Genomic DNA, 15221 nt, shown 5'->3' with positions numbered 1-15221 from the left:
TGTCCCACATGCCGCTGGCCCTCCCCGCGTGGCAGGACATTCTGTAACTGCCGGGGATGCTGGGTTTCTCCCAGCCCCTGCCAGGGCCAGCCGACCCCCGGTGGGAATGGAGCTCTTTGGGGTTTGTTTTTCTTTCCCCAAGTCCCTGGGAATGGGAAACTGTTACCTTGAGTGGCATTTGCATGGAGAAGGTTTAACCCAAATCTCTCCCCCCGCCCCCCCCCGTGCCCCCCCCCCCCCCCCAGAAGCCAGGTGATCTTTCGATAGCCATCCCCTGAGCCCATTCACCGGGCCTGATCCAGAAGCCACTTCTCAAATGTCCAACAGCCTGTGCACAGCCTGTCAGAGGAGGGCCAGCATGGCTTTGTATTGCTTACGACAGCTTGGACTTTAGATCCCCGGTGGCTTAGGCGCCTACGAATTTTGAAGTAAAGCAAGTTGCGGGCGGGATTGAGAGGTGGAAACCGCCAGCGCCAACGCTCTGCCGAGGGATCCTGTCCCGCTGCGCCTGGGTTGTTATTGCTCTTCGGTGCCTTGAAGGTTAAGTGCACCCGGGATATTTTTAAACTGGCAAGGGCCGGTTCATCTAAAAGTGACATTTACGGTCACGGCAGGGAGCAGCGAGCCGAGCCGGCTTAGGCTCGGGCCCTCCGCAAACAACCCTGGAGAACGTGAGCCTGAGTACACAGTTGGGAGGACATGGGGAAAGAAAAGGCCGGGAGAGAAGGGGTAAGTGAGCGCACCCCTCCCTGGGGTCGGGGACTTCACGCCAGCGACCAAGTGGCCGGGCAGTCAGTGCACAGGGACAGCGGCCCCTGCGCAGTGGTGCGCACGTGGGCTTTCCTGGGGCAGCAGTCCTGTTCCGTGTGCGGGAGGCTGATCCGAAGGGCTCTGAATGTAACCGATGAAGGAGAAGGGTCTTCCTTTGCGTCTATAAATGGTCATGTTGCTGGGAATCCGGTGCTTACTCGTTAGTTCCACGCGCCGGAATGCTTTAGGGTTTAGGTACCAGTAGAAGGCTGTTCTGAGATTTATTCATTTATTTATTTTTGTCCCCCCAAACTTTGGTCGTAAGGATAAGTATTCTGTTTCTCCAACTTGCTTGTTTTTTTTTTAAAAAAAACAGGCTCTTACGAGTAAAGCATTGATAGTGTTTCTGCATTGCTGGAAAGACATGGTTTTCTTTCATTTTTAAAAATCGTAGTACAAAAAGTGAAAGATTGAAACAGTACAGAGGAAAACGGGGTGTCTCCTGGCACCGTCCTCCTCCTGAGGGAGCTGCTGTGTTAAAGCTTCTCAGACCTTGTTTCCCCGAAGGCCTCTGATTCTTTGCATTCATCTGATACGTAACTATGTCTTTCACACTGATCATGATTATTTTAACATAAACGGGCTTCCCCACAGGTAGGGTGACCCAGCACCCAGACTTATCCAGGACTGAGGGGACTCCCCAGGAAGCGGGTCTTTCCATTTAAAAACTCTAAGGTCTAAATGTTGTTTGAGAAAATGTTTTCCTTCTGCCGGGCCGGCATGGTTCAGTGGTTGAGCATTGACCTATGAACCAGGAGGTCACGGTTCAATTCCCGGTCAACGATTCTTTCTCATCATTGATGTTTCTATCTCTCTCTCCTTCGGCCTTCTTCTCTGAAATCAACAAAAATATTATGAAAAGGAAAGAAAGAAAAGTTTTCCTTCTAACAGTGTCTTGCGAAGCCTTTACAAGATGTGATGTCTTTACTGGCTTCTCCAAGTTTTAAATGGAAAGACCCAGCCAATTCTCAGGCGAGGTAGTGTGAGGTGCAGACATGCCCTCTATTTGAAACGCTCAGGGGAAGGCGTTTTGTGTTTATGCAAAGGCGTTTTATTTGCTCCTGCCCAGATAGACTCCCTCCCAGTTTGATCACCTTTAGGCCTGAGGTAGAAATGTCTTCTTTACATAAGGCACTCTATCTTTATGGCGAAATAAACATTGTCACCTGAGCTGAAACTTTTCAATCTTATATCCCTGTCGAAACGCCGGGGTCCCTTGTTCTCACGCTTCTTCTGAATTTTCACATGGGGATCCCGACCTTCGGAGGAGAGTGCACCTGTGCCTAGGGAACCCCGGAAGCACGGCCAGAAACCTCGCATCTTATCTGCAGGCTTCACGCGCATGTCAGATGCCATTCTAATAGAGCCCGGTGTGATACCAGGGAACTAACGCATCCCCGTGGCACAAAGGGCCCTGCCTCTTTGTCCCGGGGATCCAGAACTCCTTGTACTGGGCAGGCCAGGCGGGTACAGCAGGAAACCTGAGGTCTCGAGTATTGAGAAGTTGGCACGTGCCAGGCGTTTACACACTAGGACGGTCCTGGGGGGTGGGGTGGGGGGTAGGTATTACTTACTCCACTCCCCAGACCAGGAAATCAAAGTGCTGAGAATTTCCGTGACAGGCCCAGGCCCATCAGGTGACAAACAGCAGAGTCTCCACCCACCCGGGTTAGCCTCACGCCAGAGGTGCTGCTCTGGACCTCTCTGGGCCCAGCACACCTGAGCTGGGCCCCAGACACAGCCACACCGGGGTTTTGTGCCACTCTGATTGGACTCACTGAACCACCGCCGTACCCCCCCCCCCCTTTTCCAATCAGATTAAATCATGGTTAAGAGTGACATTAAAGGACAACCCCCAACACGCTCTTCTTTCTATTTGGAAATAAGTGGGTCATGAGCCCTAGCCGGTTTGGCTCAGTGGATAGAGCGTCGGCCCTCGGACTGAAGGGTCCGGGTTCAGTTCCGGTCAAGAGCACGTACCTCGGTTGCAGGCTCAATCCCTGGCCCTGGTTGGGGCGCGTGCGGGAGGCAACCAGTTGATGTGTTTCTCTCTCTGTGTCTCTCCCCCTCCCTTCCACTCTCTCTGAAAAGTCAATGGAAAAATACCCTCCGGTGAGGATTAACAAAAATAAAAATAAAAATAAATGGGTCACAGGCTCCAGGAGTCACCGGAATAATGTGTTGTTGGAAACGCCCCCTTAGCAGGCTTTCCCCGCTCTGTTCTAAGGCTGTGGTCTCCTATAGCCACTCTCCCAACAAAGGGAGGGGCCCTTGATGACCCGTGCAAGGCGGGGAAGGGGCTGGGGTACACGCAGTTTGGGAAACACGGGGCTGCCTGTGCTGATCCCTGCTCCATCTGCTCCCACCATTTCCTCCACCTTCCTGCCCGGCTCCTCCTGGCTGAACCACCCTCTCGCCCCCCGCAGAAGCCTCCTGTTTTGAGATCACTTCCCTGACCTCGCAGACCAAGGCTGGGCCCCGGTCCCATGCACGGCCCAGGCTTCTCCTTTCTATTTTTTGTTGATTTCAGAGAGGGAGAGAGAGACAGAAACATCCACGATGAGAGAGAATCATTGATTGACCGCCTCCTACACGCCCCACACTGGGGATCGAGCTTGCAACCCGGGCATTGCCCTGACCGGGAATCGAACCATGACCTCCTGGTTCATAGGTTCATGCTCAACCACTGAGCCACGCCAGCTGGGCAGGCTTCTCCTTTCTGACGGTTCTCCCCGCTGTGCCCTCACGTGCCTCTGTGATCTTACTCGGTGAGATTAAACCCACGCGGGCAGGGCCGCCGTCCGCTCCGTGTCTCCAGCAGCCGGCGCCACGCCTGGCAGGTGCTTGGGAATTACCAAGTGCTGAATGAGTGAATGGTTGGAGGCAGGTTCCAGCACAGAAGGAATAGAAGGGGAGGAGGATGGAATTCCATCTGCGAAGGGGGCGGGGGCCCAGGACCTGAGGCGCGGGGAACAGTCCATGTGGGCAGTTTCTGCAGGGACGACTCTCATGAGATGTTAGGAATAGGTGAGCCCGATTAGCCTTCGAGACAGACCCACTCCTCTTACATTTCTCTAAAGCAGGGCTGGTCCGGAACCATTTGGGCCAGTTTTGCCTGGGCTGGCAAGTCAACCTCCATCAAAAGTTCAGTTTGGGGCCTGTCCTGGTTGCTCAAGAGCAGCGGTCACCAACCTTTCGGACCTCACGGACCGTCAGTGGTCCGTGGACCGCCGGTTGGTGACCGCTGGCTTAGAGTGTTGTCCTGATACACCAAGGTTGTGGGTCGGGTCCCTGGTCAGGGCACGTACAAGAATCAAACAACGAATGCGTACATAATAGAACAACAAATCGATGTTTCTCTCTCTCTCTCTCTCTCTCTCTCTCTATCAGTTTTTTAAAAACATGCAATTTGGCTCTCCAGGCATTAATTGAGCACCTACACTGTGCCAGGCCCTGCCCAAGCGCACCTTTCTAGGCCAACACTCCCGGGGAACCGTGGGCCTTGGTCATCTGAGCCTTTTCCCGAAATTCACAGACTTCTCTCCAATGTGTTTTCCTCCCCAAAGTTGTTGCCACATCGGTGGCCCCTGCAGCTGCACACCTGCTGGGCTCCAAGGGCAAGTGGATTTGGATTTGGCACCAAAGCTCAGGATTGTTTGCTTATGCAAATAGCATTTGCCGGGATTCTCCGGAGACCCAGATGCTCGGACATGTGCTAAGTTTGAGACCTGCTGCCTCTCCCTGGGTCTTATTTCTGGGTTTCTGATTCCACCCAGTTAAGAGGATAGCCAGTTAATCCATGGGATCAACAGCCCGCTCACGTCCACCTATTACAAATCCTGGCTCTGGAGTCAAGCAGAACGGGTTTGGCTTTCATGTCCCTCCGGGCTGTGTGACTTAGAGCAGGTCACTCCCCCTCTCTGGGCCTTGGGTTTTCTGATGCCTGATTTGTGAACTAGGATAGTAATAATAATGTGAAAGAGAGGAGACTAATACCTCCCTCGTAGGGCTGCTGTGAGGGGTCAACGAGATTCTGGATGCAAGATGCTCGCTCTGCTGGAAGGCGTTGTTGTTATTTATTCTTATGAGGCGCTTTCCTTAGTGTCTGTAGTGAGGGAGTCACAGAGAGCAGAGTCTGTTCTTAGAGGTGAGGGTTGCAATTCTGTTGCTCTCCCCGAGCGTTTGTCCTCTGGGGTAAGGAAGTGTGACCTTTGCACCCGCACCCTTGGTCACACGCGCAGGCAGGCGTCGGTGAGGTTCTTGGATGACACAAGGTACCCCTCCCTCCACTGTCACCTGAAGGTTGTCGCATATTTTCTTCAGACGCAAAAGTATTAAAACAAATGATTAACCCTCACAATAGAACCAGTTTGCTAATTGCTGCTCCCGGTTTAGTACCTTTGGTAGAGTCCCCATCTTTAGCCAGTAGAATTTTTAACTTAACATCTAGCAAGATGCCAAGAGCAAATTCTGCTTGAGATGTCCTGCCCGCTTAGTGACCTGGTGAACTCCTATTCAGCCTTCAAAGCCCCACAGCGGATGTCCCCTTTGCTCTCCCTCTCACCCATCTCCACCCCTGAAAGGAGTTCTCTCTGAACTGCCTTCCGGATGTGACTTTTCCTGATTCCGGTGTTCCAGTGGCTAGATGTTGATTTGAAAGGCATTTTCTTTATCTGGGCGGAAATCTCCTGTCTCCCGCGCACCCTTCCCCAGGAGCAGAATCCCAAATCTAGAGAACCATGCTGGCCAGGCTGTAAGTCCATGTATAGAGGAGGCCCCCACAGCAGACACCGCACTCCTGATCGCCTGCCTCGCTCTCTCCTTTTGACCCACAAGAAGGGGAAGGTTGTGTTCAGCGACTAATTGCATCTTGGTTGATCCAGCGGTTCTGTGAGGTGGGTGAGCTCAGGCAGTGGCTAAGATGAGCGGGACTCAGTGCCCTGCGTAGGTGATTGCATCAACCTCGACAGCCTCATCTTGCAAGCTGTGCCCTTATCCGACTTTGCAGATGAGTCACCTGAGGCTTGGAGAGGGTATCGAACTTGCCCCAGGCACGCCCTGCGTGTGGGTGGCAGAGCCTCCATGTGAACGCAGGTCAGTTTCCAAGGCCCTGACCCAGCTGCCCAAGGACAGTGGAATTTGCTGTGATTGGCGCCTCGGTATAGAAGGAGTCCTGGCCCGAAGCTGGGTCCTTGGTGCTGGGTGTGGCTGTGTCCCTCATTTCATGCGTGACCTCTGGCCTCTGTTCACCTATAGAACAGGGACACCGGGCTGGCCAGGGGTTCCTCCTTTTAGGCTGTAGGTTGAGAAGGCGTCTTTTTGGGAAATACTGACCTGTGACACCCCAGGCCCCTTGAGCCATCGTACAGGTGAAGGTAGCAGCTGCCAGTCAACTTGGTTTGTTCCTATCACCTTAGTTACCTGTGAACTCACAGGCCTTCCGCCATCACCTGCCAGCAGGAGGGTCCCTAACCACCCACTCTTCCTCCTGACGCTTTCGCTTCTCTTTCCGTCATGCCCAACTTGGCCAAACCCAGGGTCTGCTGAGACGCCCCCCCTCCCCCTTCCCCACAGTCAGGTGCCTGACCGATGCCCACGGAGGAACAGAAGGCTGCCTCAATCTGGTTTCCCTGTCTACACCGGGCGCTCGTGATCCTGGGAGTGTTTTACTTTAGCGACAGACACAGAGTTGGGCAAGGGGGGTGATTGCATGAGCTGAGAAGTAGGCCTAAGTACAGGAATGAGGCAAGCCGGAGGGAGGTGGCCCTGTGGGCCGGCGAGCCCCGAGAGCGCAGACAGCCTCTTAAGTACCTGAGCCGGAGGCCAGGTGAGGGCTGAGCAGGGACCTTCGCAAATGGCTTCTATTGGCGGGTGACAAACAAGAACATGTGCGGCACAGCTGACTTGGGAGAAAGCTTACCCGTGCTGGGGCACCGGCCGGCCAAACTCCTCCCCCATGGCCTGATGCACGCCACCGGCCTCCCGCTGAAAGGTGACACTGCACGGGCTGGGCTCCCTTAGTCAGAGCGGGCGCCTGTCAGACCCAGACGGGGTGCAGCTGGTGGCTGTGTCCACAGTCATGGTAAGTGGCAGGCAGCAAGCCCTCGGGAGGTCATCTTGGTGGGAGGAAAAGTCCGAGGGGGAGCTGGGCGTGCCGGCTGCCCACTGACACCCTCCCCTTCTCCCTCAAAGACCCTGCCAGGGATGGGGGGGGGGAATGGGGGGGAGCAGGAAACCTAGCTCATGACCCCCTCTCTCTCCAGCCCTGGGCTGGCTGCTGGCCAGCACTGCTTGGAGCCGAGCCGTGGCCTGCATTCGCGTGGCCAGGGCCATGATTGCTCTGGCACCCGGCAGCTGTTGCTTTGAGTTGGGTTTGCAAGAAATAAAAATAGCGTTGGCCGGTGCTGGGTCTTTGGGGCCGCTGGGTTATCTCAGCGAAGGGCCACAGCGCGGCCCACAGAGTTGCACGGGGAGCCTCTCTTGCCCATGGAATCAAACTGCAGGCACAGTGATCCTACAGGACAGCGCTGGTCGCTGTGCGGTTCCTTCTTCTATGTAACAGACAGGTGTCTGGTTTTACGATCGTATCCATGTGCTCATAGTAACACCCTCCACTTTATGGGATTAATTTAAATCCAGCTTGGGGGTGGGCCAGGGGGAAAGGTGTGGGTGCTGGGCTTGGATTTGAGTGAAGTCAAGGTGCTGAGCTTCCCTGTGCCTCAGTTTACCAGCAGTGAAATGGGACTAAAGTAGCGGCAGCAGCAATAACAATGCCGATCCAGTTGTTTTGAGGATTGGGAGCTTGAAGACACTCTGTGCTCGTGGTGGTTTCTGTATGTGTAAGTGCTGTATATATGTGTATGTGTTACTGGAAGAGCAGTTGTGAGGCGGGAAAATGGGGCAAGAATTGGCATCCCCATTTTACAGATGAGGAAACTGAGACTCAGAGTTTCTTTGAGAGCTTTCTCAAACAGTTCCCCCATTTGGCCCCAGGTGCTTACTCGTGTGGTGGCCTTGGGGTCCTGTCATTAATCTACAAAGAAAATGGAGGGACCCTAGGGGTTTTTCGTGCAGGTAGCTCTCACAAGGCAGGTTTTAGGGTGTTAGCTGTACTGGCCCCTATCAGAATAACAGCAGGTCTTCAAGGATTTACAGAGTAAGAGAGGGTGCCAATGTAAGCTTGGCAGCTTCACCCCCACCCCATCTGCCCACCCACTCACTCCCTCTTTTTGCACCCACCACCTATTCATCCACACACAGTGCCAGCCAGGATTTCCGGAGCAAGTTCCCGAAGAGCTTGCCTAATGCAAAACTTGCATAGTTTGATTGGTTTGCCAATGGGAATCCACGCAAAGAATGTATTTTCAAGCCCGGCTGGTGTGGCTCAGTGGTTGAGGGTCGGCTGATGAACCTGGAGGTCACAGTTCAATTCTCGGTTAGGACACATGCCCGGATTGTAGGCTCCATCCCCAGTAGGGGGTGTGCAGGAGGCAGCCGATGGATGATTCTCTCTCATCACTGATGTTTCTATCTCTCCCTCTCCCTTCCTCTCTGAAATCAATAGAAATATATTTTAAAAAATAATGCATTCTCAGGATTCCTAAGTCCCAAGCCCTTGTGGCACATGTTTGCCTTCATGCTGCTCTGGTTTGCTCAGCATTTCAACTTCATGCACTATTTTCACTGTTTCTTAGAGCTCACAGTTTCAGACACGCACATTTTAAATGTGCCTGAACTCGGCCACTTTGGGATACGGTGTCCTGCTTGGCTCTCAACTTCAGAACCTCCACAGAGACACTCAGCTCGTTCCCGGGGTATTCCTGACACAGTCCCAGAAACGGAGCCCTAACATCCAAATTCCAGCTCACCTCAGGCCATCCGTTGGTGCTCAGTGTGTGTGCATGGATTTGTCATTCATTCGATACACACGTTTTGAGCAACGACTGGGCACCAGGCACCAAGCCGGGCCCAAGGATCCAGAAATGAATGACAAACGGTTCCTATCCCCAAGGGACTTCCGAAATTGGCCAGGGGAGACCAGTGACTGGCCATTTCCATACTGTGCATCAGAGTTACCAGGATGGAGGTCTGTACTGGCTGGTGAGCGTGGCAGTCCCAGGCCCGCTGAGCAAAGAGCCTGGTAGAGGTGGGCTGGGGAGTTGGGAAGGTGCTTGGCCAGTGTGGCCGGCAGAGGGCGTGAGAGGGGGAGTGGGCCTTCTACTCCCGCCCCCATGCCCTCCGGCCTAGGGAGGAAGTAGGTAGGACTGCAACCTGTTGGAGCTTTTGGGGAAGCCAGAATAGCTTTGGCAGCGCTTTGGGTGATGCCATCTGCCAATTGCTAATTTCAAAATTTGTCCTGAGGACAACTGTAAGCCTGCCATTTCAGGACTCTGACATTTCTTAAGCTTTCCTTGAGGACCTACTATGTGCAAGAAATGAGTAAGAAATAGACTCTGTTCCTAGAAGCTCCCACCTCACCTCAGGGCCCAGAAGTGGGAGGGAGGGAGTAGGTGGAAGAGTTTAGACCAGTGGTTCTCAACCTTCCTAATGCCGCGACCCCTTAATACAGTTCCTCATGTGGTGGTGACCCCCAACCATAAAATTATTTTCGTTGCTACTTCATAACTATAATTTTGCTACTATTATGAATCCTAATGTAAATATCTGATATGCAGGATGTATTTAGGCGACCCCTGTGAAAGGGTCGTTCAACCCCCAAAGAGGTCGCGACCCACAGGTTGAGAACCGCTGGTTTAGACCATTGATTCTTACCCGAGGGCAATTTTTTAAAAATGTATTTTTATTGATTTCAGAGAGGGAGAGAGAGAGGGGGAGAGAGAGGGAGAGAGAGGGAAACATCAATGATGAGAATCACTGATCAGCTGTCTCCTGCACGCCCCCTACTGGGGATTGAGGCGGAAACGCGGGCATGTGCTCTTGACTAAAATCGAACCCGGGACCCTTCAGTCCTCAGGCTGATGCTCTATCCACTGAGCCAAACCAGCTAGGGCACCCGAGGGCAATTTTGTTCCCCAGGAATAGTTGGCAACGTCCGGAGACATTTTTGGTTGTCGCAACTAAAGGGAGTGAGCTACTGTCCTCTAGTGGGTGGAGGCCAGGGATGCACATCAACATCCTACAATGCACGGGACAGTCCCCTCCACAAAGAATTCTCCGGTCCCAACTGTCGGTCGTGCCAGGGTGAGGGCAAGGCTTGGGCCTCAGAAAGTCGGAAAGTTAATGCTATGAACTCGTGTGTACATGTACCTGTGTGTCCCTGTTCTCGATTCTTTTGGAATATACCTAGTTGAATAGCGGGTGAGAGTGGTCACCCTTGTCTTATTCCCGATCTTAGGGGGCAAGCATGGAAGTCTTTCACTATTGAGTCGATATTAATTTTTCATAGATGTGCGTTGTGACCTTGAAGTTCCTTTCTATTCCTAGTTTTCCGAGTGTTTTCATCAGGAGAGGCTGCTGGGTTTTCTTAAATGCTTTTCCGGGTCCATTGAGATGATCACGTGTTTTTTTTTTCCCCCTCTGTGCTACTTGTGTGGTTTGTTACGTTTTGTGGATGTTGAACCACCCTTGACGGACCCTTTCTTTTAAACAAAACCGTGATGGTCTTAAAAAGAAAAAGAATCCTCCTGGCCCCATGGATTACCTAGAAAGTTTCCTTGACCACAACATTTTGGCAACTTCCGTTGGCCAACATGGGCAAGAAGGGTGTGGGCCATGGAGTTCTGGGAAAACATGAGAACTTTTCCCTTAAGAACATTGTGTTGAAACTAAAAAAAGGAAAAAAACCCACACTCTTTTATTTTATTTTATTTTTTTAATAAATTTTATTGATTTTTTACAGAGAGGACGGGAGAGGGATAGAGAGTTAGAAATATCGATGAGAGAGAAGCATCGATCAGCTGCCTCCTGCACACCCACCACTAGGGATGTGCCTGCAACCTAGGTACATGCCCCTGCCCAGAATCGAACCCGGGACCCTTCAGTCCACAGGCCGACGCTATATCCACTGAGCCAAACCGGTCAGGGCCCCACACTCTTTTAGATACTTCATTGGTATGCTTAAACTTTGTGATCTGTTGTTGTTGTTTTTTAATCCTCACCTGAGGATATTTTTCCATTGATTTTTAGAGAGAGTGGAAGAGAGAGGGAAAGACAGAGAGAAACATCGATGTAAGAGAAACACATCGATTGGTTGCCTCCTGCATGCGCCCTGACCAGGGCCCAGGCCAGGCAGTAGCCTGCAACCAAGGAATTGAACCCGGGACCCTTTGGTCTGCAGGCCAACGCTCTAGCCACTGAGCCAAACCAGCTAGGGCTAGGGAAGTCTTTTTTTAGATAACAGCTTTATTGGAATGTAATTCACACATCAGAAAATTTACTCATGATAATTCAGTGTTTTTCAGTATATTCACAGAGTCATGCAACCATCACTGTCATGAATTTTAGAACACTTTCATCACTCCAAACAGACACCTTTAGCTCTCACCCGTATCCCACTATCCCTAGGCAACCACTAATCTTCTGTCTCTATGAATTTGCCTATTGCGGGCACATCATCTACATGGAATCATACGATATGAGGTGTTTCTTTTTCTTAGCACGTTTTCAAGATGCATGCATGTTTTATTGTGTATCAGCGTTTCATTCTTTTTTATGGCTACATGATATTCCATTGTATGGATGGACCACTTTTTGTTTATCCATTCATCAGTTAGTGGACATTCGGATTGTCCCAACTGTTTGGCTATTACGATGCCATCACAGAGTCTTTTAGAGTACATGATCTCATTTAGTTCTCTCTCACATGCATGTTTACGATTCACGGCGAGCATGTGTTAGCATACCTGAATTAGAGGTGAGCAACCCAGAATCAGAGGGCTAAGGAGTGCACTCAAGACCAAGCACGTGATGGAGCCGCAAGGAGGACCCTTCTCCACTCTGCCCCTGGCTTCTCTCCTCTGGCTCTCTTGGCTGAACACATAGATTCCCGACTGCCTCTCATCCCACGAGCTCCTGTAACAGAGAAATAACTCACTCTGGTTTCTCTGGTGGCTCGGTTGGTTGAGCGTCGTCCTGTGCACCGAAAGGTCACTGGTTCAATTCCCAGTCAGGGCACATGCCCAGGTTGCAGGTTCAATCCCTGGTCAGGTACGTGCGGAAGGCAATGGATTGATGTTTCTCTCTCACATTGATGTTTTTCTCTCTTTCTTCTCCCGTCCTCTCTCTCTAAAATCAATAAAAAAATATTTTAAAAAAAATTAAAAAGAGAAATAACTCAAAGCCATAGATACTAAAGCATCTCTCCTTTTCTCCTTGCAGGTTTTCTGAATGACCCTGCTGCTTTTTCTATGTTGTCTGATTCTCTCCTGCCTGACCTTTTCCTGGTTAAAAATCTGGGGGAAAATGACGGACTCCAAGCCAGTCACCAAGAATAAATCGGAGGCAAGCTTCATCCCAAGCCAGGAGCCCTTTGCAGCGTCCAACAGCTCAGAGGAGCCACCACAGAAAAATGGAGACCGCAGCTCTTTGCCAAAGACTCCTAACCCGGCGGAGCCGGCCTCCCCAAAAGGTCCCAAAGATGCCGATCGGCAAAGAACCTCCAGGCCACCCCGACACAGGAATCCCTCAAAAAGCCCCCTTCCCTCCCGGGATGCCTCCCCAGCCAATGGGACAAGGACCCAAGGCCTGGAGGCCCCAGACACCAATGGCCTGTCCTCGCCGGCCAGGCCCCAGGCCCGAGCCAGAACCCTCTCCAAAGAAGACCAGAAGCAGGCGCACATCAAGAGGCAGCTGATGACCAACTTCATCCTGGGCTCCTTTGACGACAACTCCTCTGACGACGAGCCGGGTACTGGCCCTGGCCGAGACTCTTCCCGCAAGGGCAGCAGGGCCAGCCTGGGGGCCCTGACCCTGGAGGCTCTTCGAGCTGCAGGCGACTCTGAGACCCTTGTCCCCGCTATGAGGTAAGGTGCCTTTTTTGTCCTCGTAACCAGGAGGGTGGCGCAGAGTTAGGGCGTGGTCTTCACAGCCCCGCCCCCTGCTCCATCAAGCCATCCTTGGATGCCAGCGCTTCCAGGGGAGCTATGTGAAAAGCAGGAGATGTTACCCTTCTCTGCTTCCTTCCTTCCTTCCCTCCTTTCAAAATCGTCTCTTAAACACCTACTGTGTGAACAGGAAACTGGCTTTCTAGACAATCTCAGCCTTGTGGGGAAGAGGACTCTGCATGTAACTAGTTATAATTTAAGCCAAATGAGCTTACGCCACAAGGGATGACGGGAGCCTGGAGGGCAGGGCAGGTTCCCTGCCTCCTCAAGAGACACATTCCTTTATTTGTTCATTTGTCCATTCATTTATTCAGCAGGAGGCTACTAACCGAGAAGCGGGCCTCCCCCCAGGGATGCCTAAAAAGCAGAAACTCAGATCCCAAATACTGGAACCAACGTTGTCCGGTGGTGACTTTTTGGAGGGTTTTGTTTTGTTATCAAGCTTTGCCACCTCCGTTCCCAAATTACAAAAGGAACGCAGTCGATCCCAGTAGAAAACTTGGGAAGTATAGGAGAGCAGAGACAAGAGGAGGCGCCAACCAGAACCTCACAGGCTGGGGTGGGGGCTGGGGGGTGAGGGGTAGGCTCCCTTGCTGGCTGTTCTTTTAAGCAGCTCTGGTATTTGCTCTGCCAACATGAGAAAAACCTGGGCGAGGAGATGGGTTCTTCCATAGGGACCCACGTTCCCAGCGAGCTTAACTTTAACCTTGGTTCCTGGAAGTAAGAGATTGAGAAAAACGAAAATGCGAGTGTGTCCTATGAGGAAGATCTCCAGGGAGACTATTTTTTATTTTGATTTTTTGGTTAATCATCACCCGAGGATATTTTTTCCATTGATTTTTTTTTTTAGAGAGAGTGGAAGGAAGGAGAAGAGACACACAGAGAGAAACATCGATGTGAGAGAGACACATCGATTGGTTGCCTCCTGCACACGCCCTGACCTGAGCTGGGGATCGAGCCTGCCACCAAGGTACGTGCCCTTGACCAGAATCGAACCCAGGCCCCTTCAGTCCGAGGGCCGACTCTAACCACTGAGTAAAACCGTCTGGGGCCAGGGGGGGGACTATTCGGAGCTTCTGGAAGGGTTAAAGGAAGAGAAGGCTTTAGGGTCTGGTACAAAGAGTACCTGGTTCAACCCTGGCTCTGCCCCCCTGCCCCACTGTGTGACCTTGGGCTTGGCACTTCACCTGCATCCCTCATCTGCAAAATGTTGAAGGGATTAAAAGGGATGATGTTTATAAAGTATGCACAGCGTTTGGTACACAATAGGTGCTTAATAAGCAGGAGATTCCTCCCCAGCTCCTGTCCTGGGCTGGTGCTCTGCCCACTAGCACCCACTTTACCCATTACTCGAATTGACCCAGAGCTTCCCCACCCCGCTTCTACCTATAGATTATATAAATTACCCATTTATCTCTTCTAACAATGATACAAGGCTGGCGGTGGATCCCCATTTTACAGATGACAGAACCGAGGCCCAGAGAGGTGAAGTACCTTTCCCAAGATCCCACAATGCATGCTGTCTAGTAATCTCAAACATTCTCTCCCCTCCAAACCCCGTTTTTCCCCTCAGTGTGGCAATTTCAGCAGCAATTAGGGAAAGCAGTTTATTAAACTAAGTGAACTACAGAGATTAGGGCAGAAGTGAATGTCCAGTGTGTGTGTGTGGAGGGGGTGTGTGTGTGCTAAGTGATATCTAAGTAGGAGGGTTGGCAAGATACCTTAATTACTAGAGCTCCAGCAGGAAACAAGAAGGTCCATCCTAACTGGAAGATGGGAAATCTATATATATAAAAGGCTAATGTGCAAAGTGTCCCTGAGGGAGTTTGACCGGGAGACTGGGAGTTCTATCGCTTGATATGATGTGCACTGACCACCAGAGGGCAGTGCGGAATGAAGTAAGGCCCCAACCGGCAGCCAGCAGCTGGGAAAGGGAGACTCCAGCCAGGAGCCAGAAGGAAGTCCCTGGCCAGCAGCCAGAAGGCCCCGATTGGCCCTGATCGCTGGCCAGGCCTAGGGACCCTACCCATGCACGAATTTTGTGCACTAGGCCTCTAGTGTACAAATAAAAACGCCTATAAGATAGTTTCCAAGTGTGTCCAATGCCAAGAATTAAACAGGGTACAGGAGAGGGGGTTATTAAGAGGCAGTATTTTAGAAAGGTGTGTGCAGGTCAGGGAAGAGCTCTTAGAAAAAGCAACTTTCAAACTAGTCCTGAGCAGGCCCACAGAACTTTCTAGAATGGGACGTTCTAGAACTGTGCTGCCCAATATGCTGCTTATAGAGGGTTGCTGCTGGAGTCTTCTCTTACACAGAGTGGTGATGTCTTTCCCTGGGCCCCCAGGTCAA

General features: G+C 51.7%; 1 pseudogene; it reads left to right on the top strand.

The window, feature by feature from the left end:
• Positions 1 to 614: 614 nt before the first annotated feature.
• LOC111827843 lies at positions 615 to 12795 on the top strand (annotated as a pseudogene).
• The last annotated feature ends 2426 nt before the right edge of the window (positions 12796 to 15221 follow it).

This window comes from Myotis lucifugus, unplaced genomic scaffold (genome assembly GCF_000147115.1).
Source record: "Myotis lucifugus unplaced genomic scaffold, Myoluc2.0 scaffold_229, whole genome shotgun sequence".
Taxonomy (NCBI): Eukaryota; Metazoa; Chordata; class Mammalia; order Chiroptera; family Vespertilionidae; genus Myotis; species Myotis lucifugus.
This window is presented reverse-complemented; position numbering and strand designations above follow the sequence as displayed.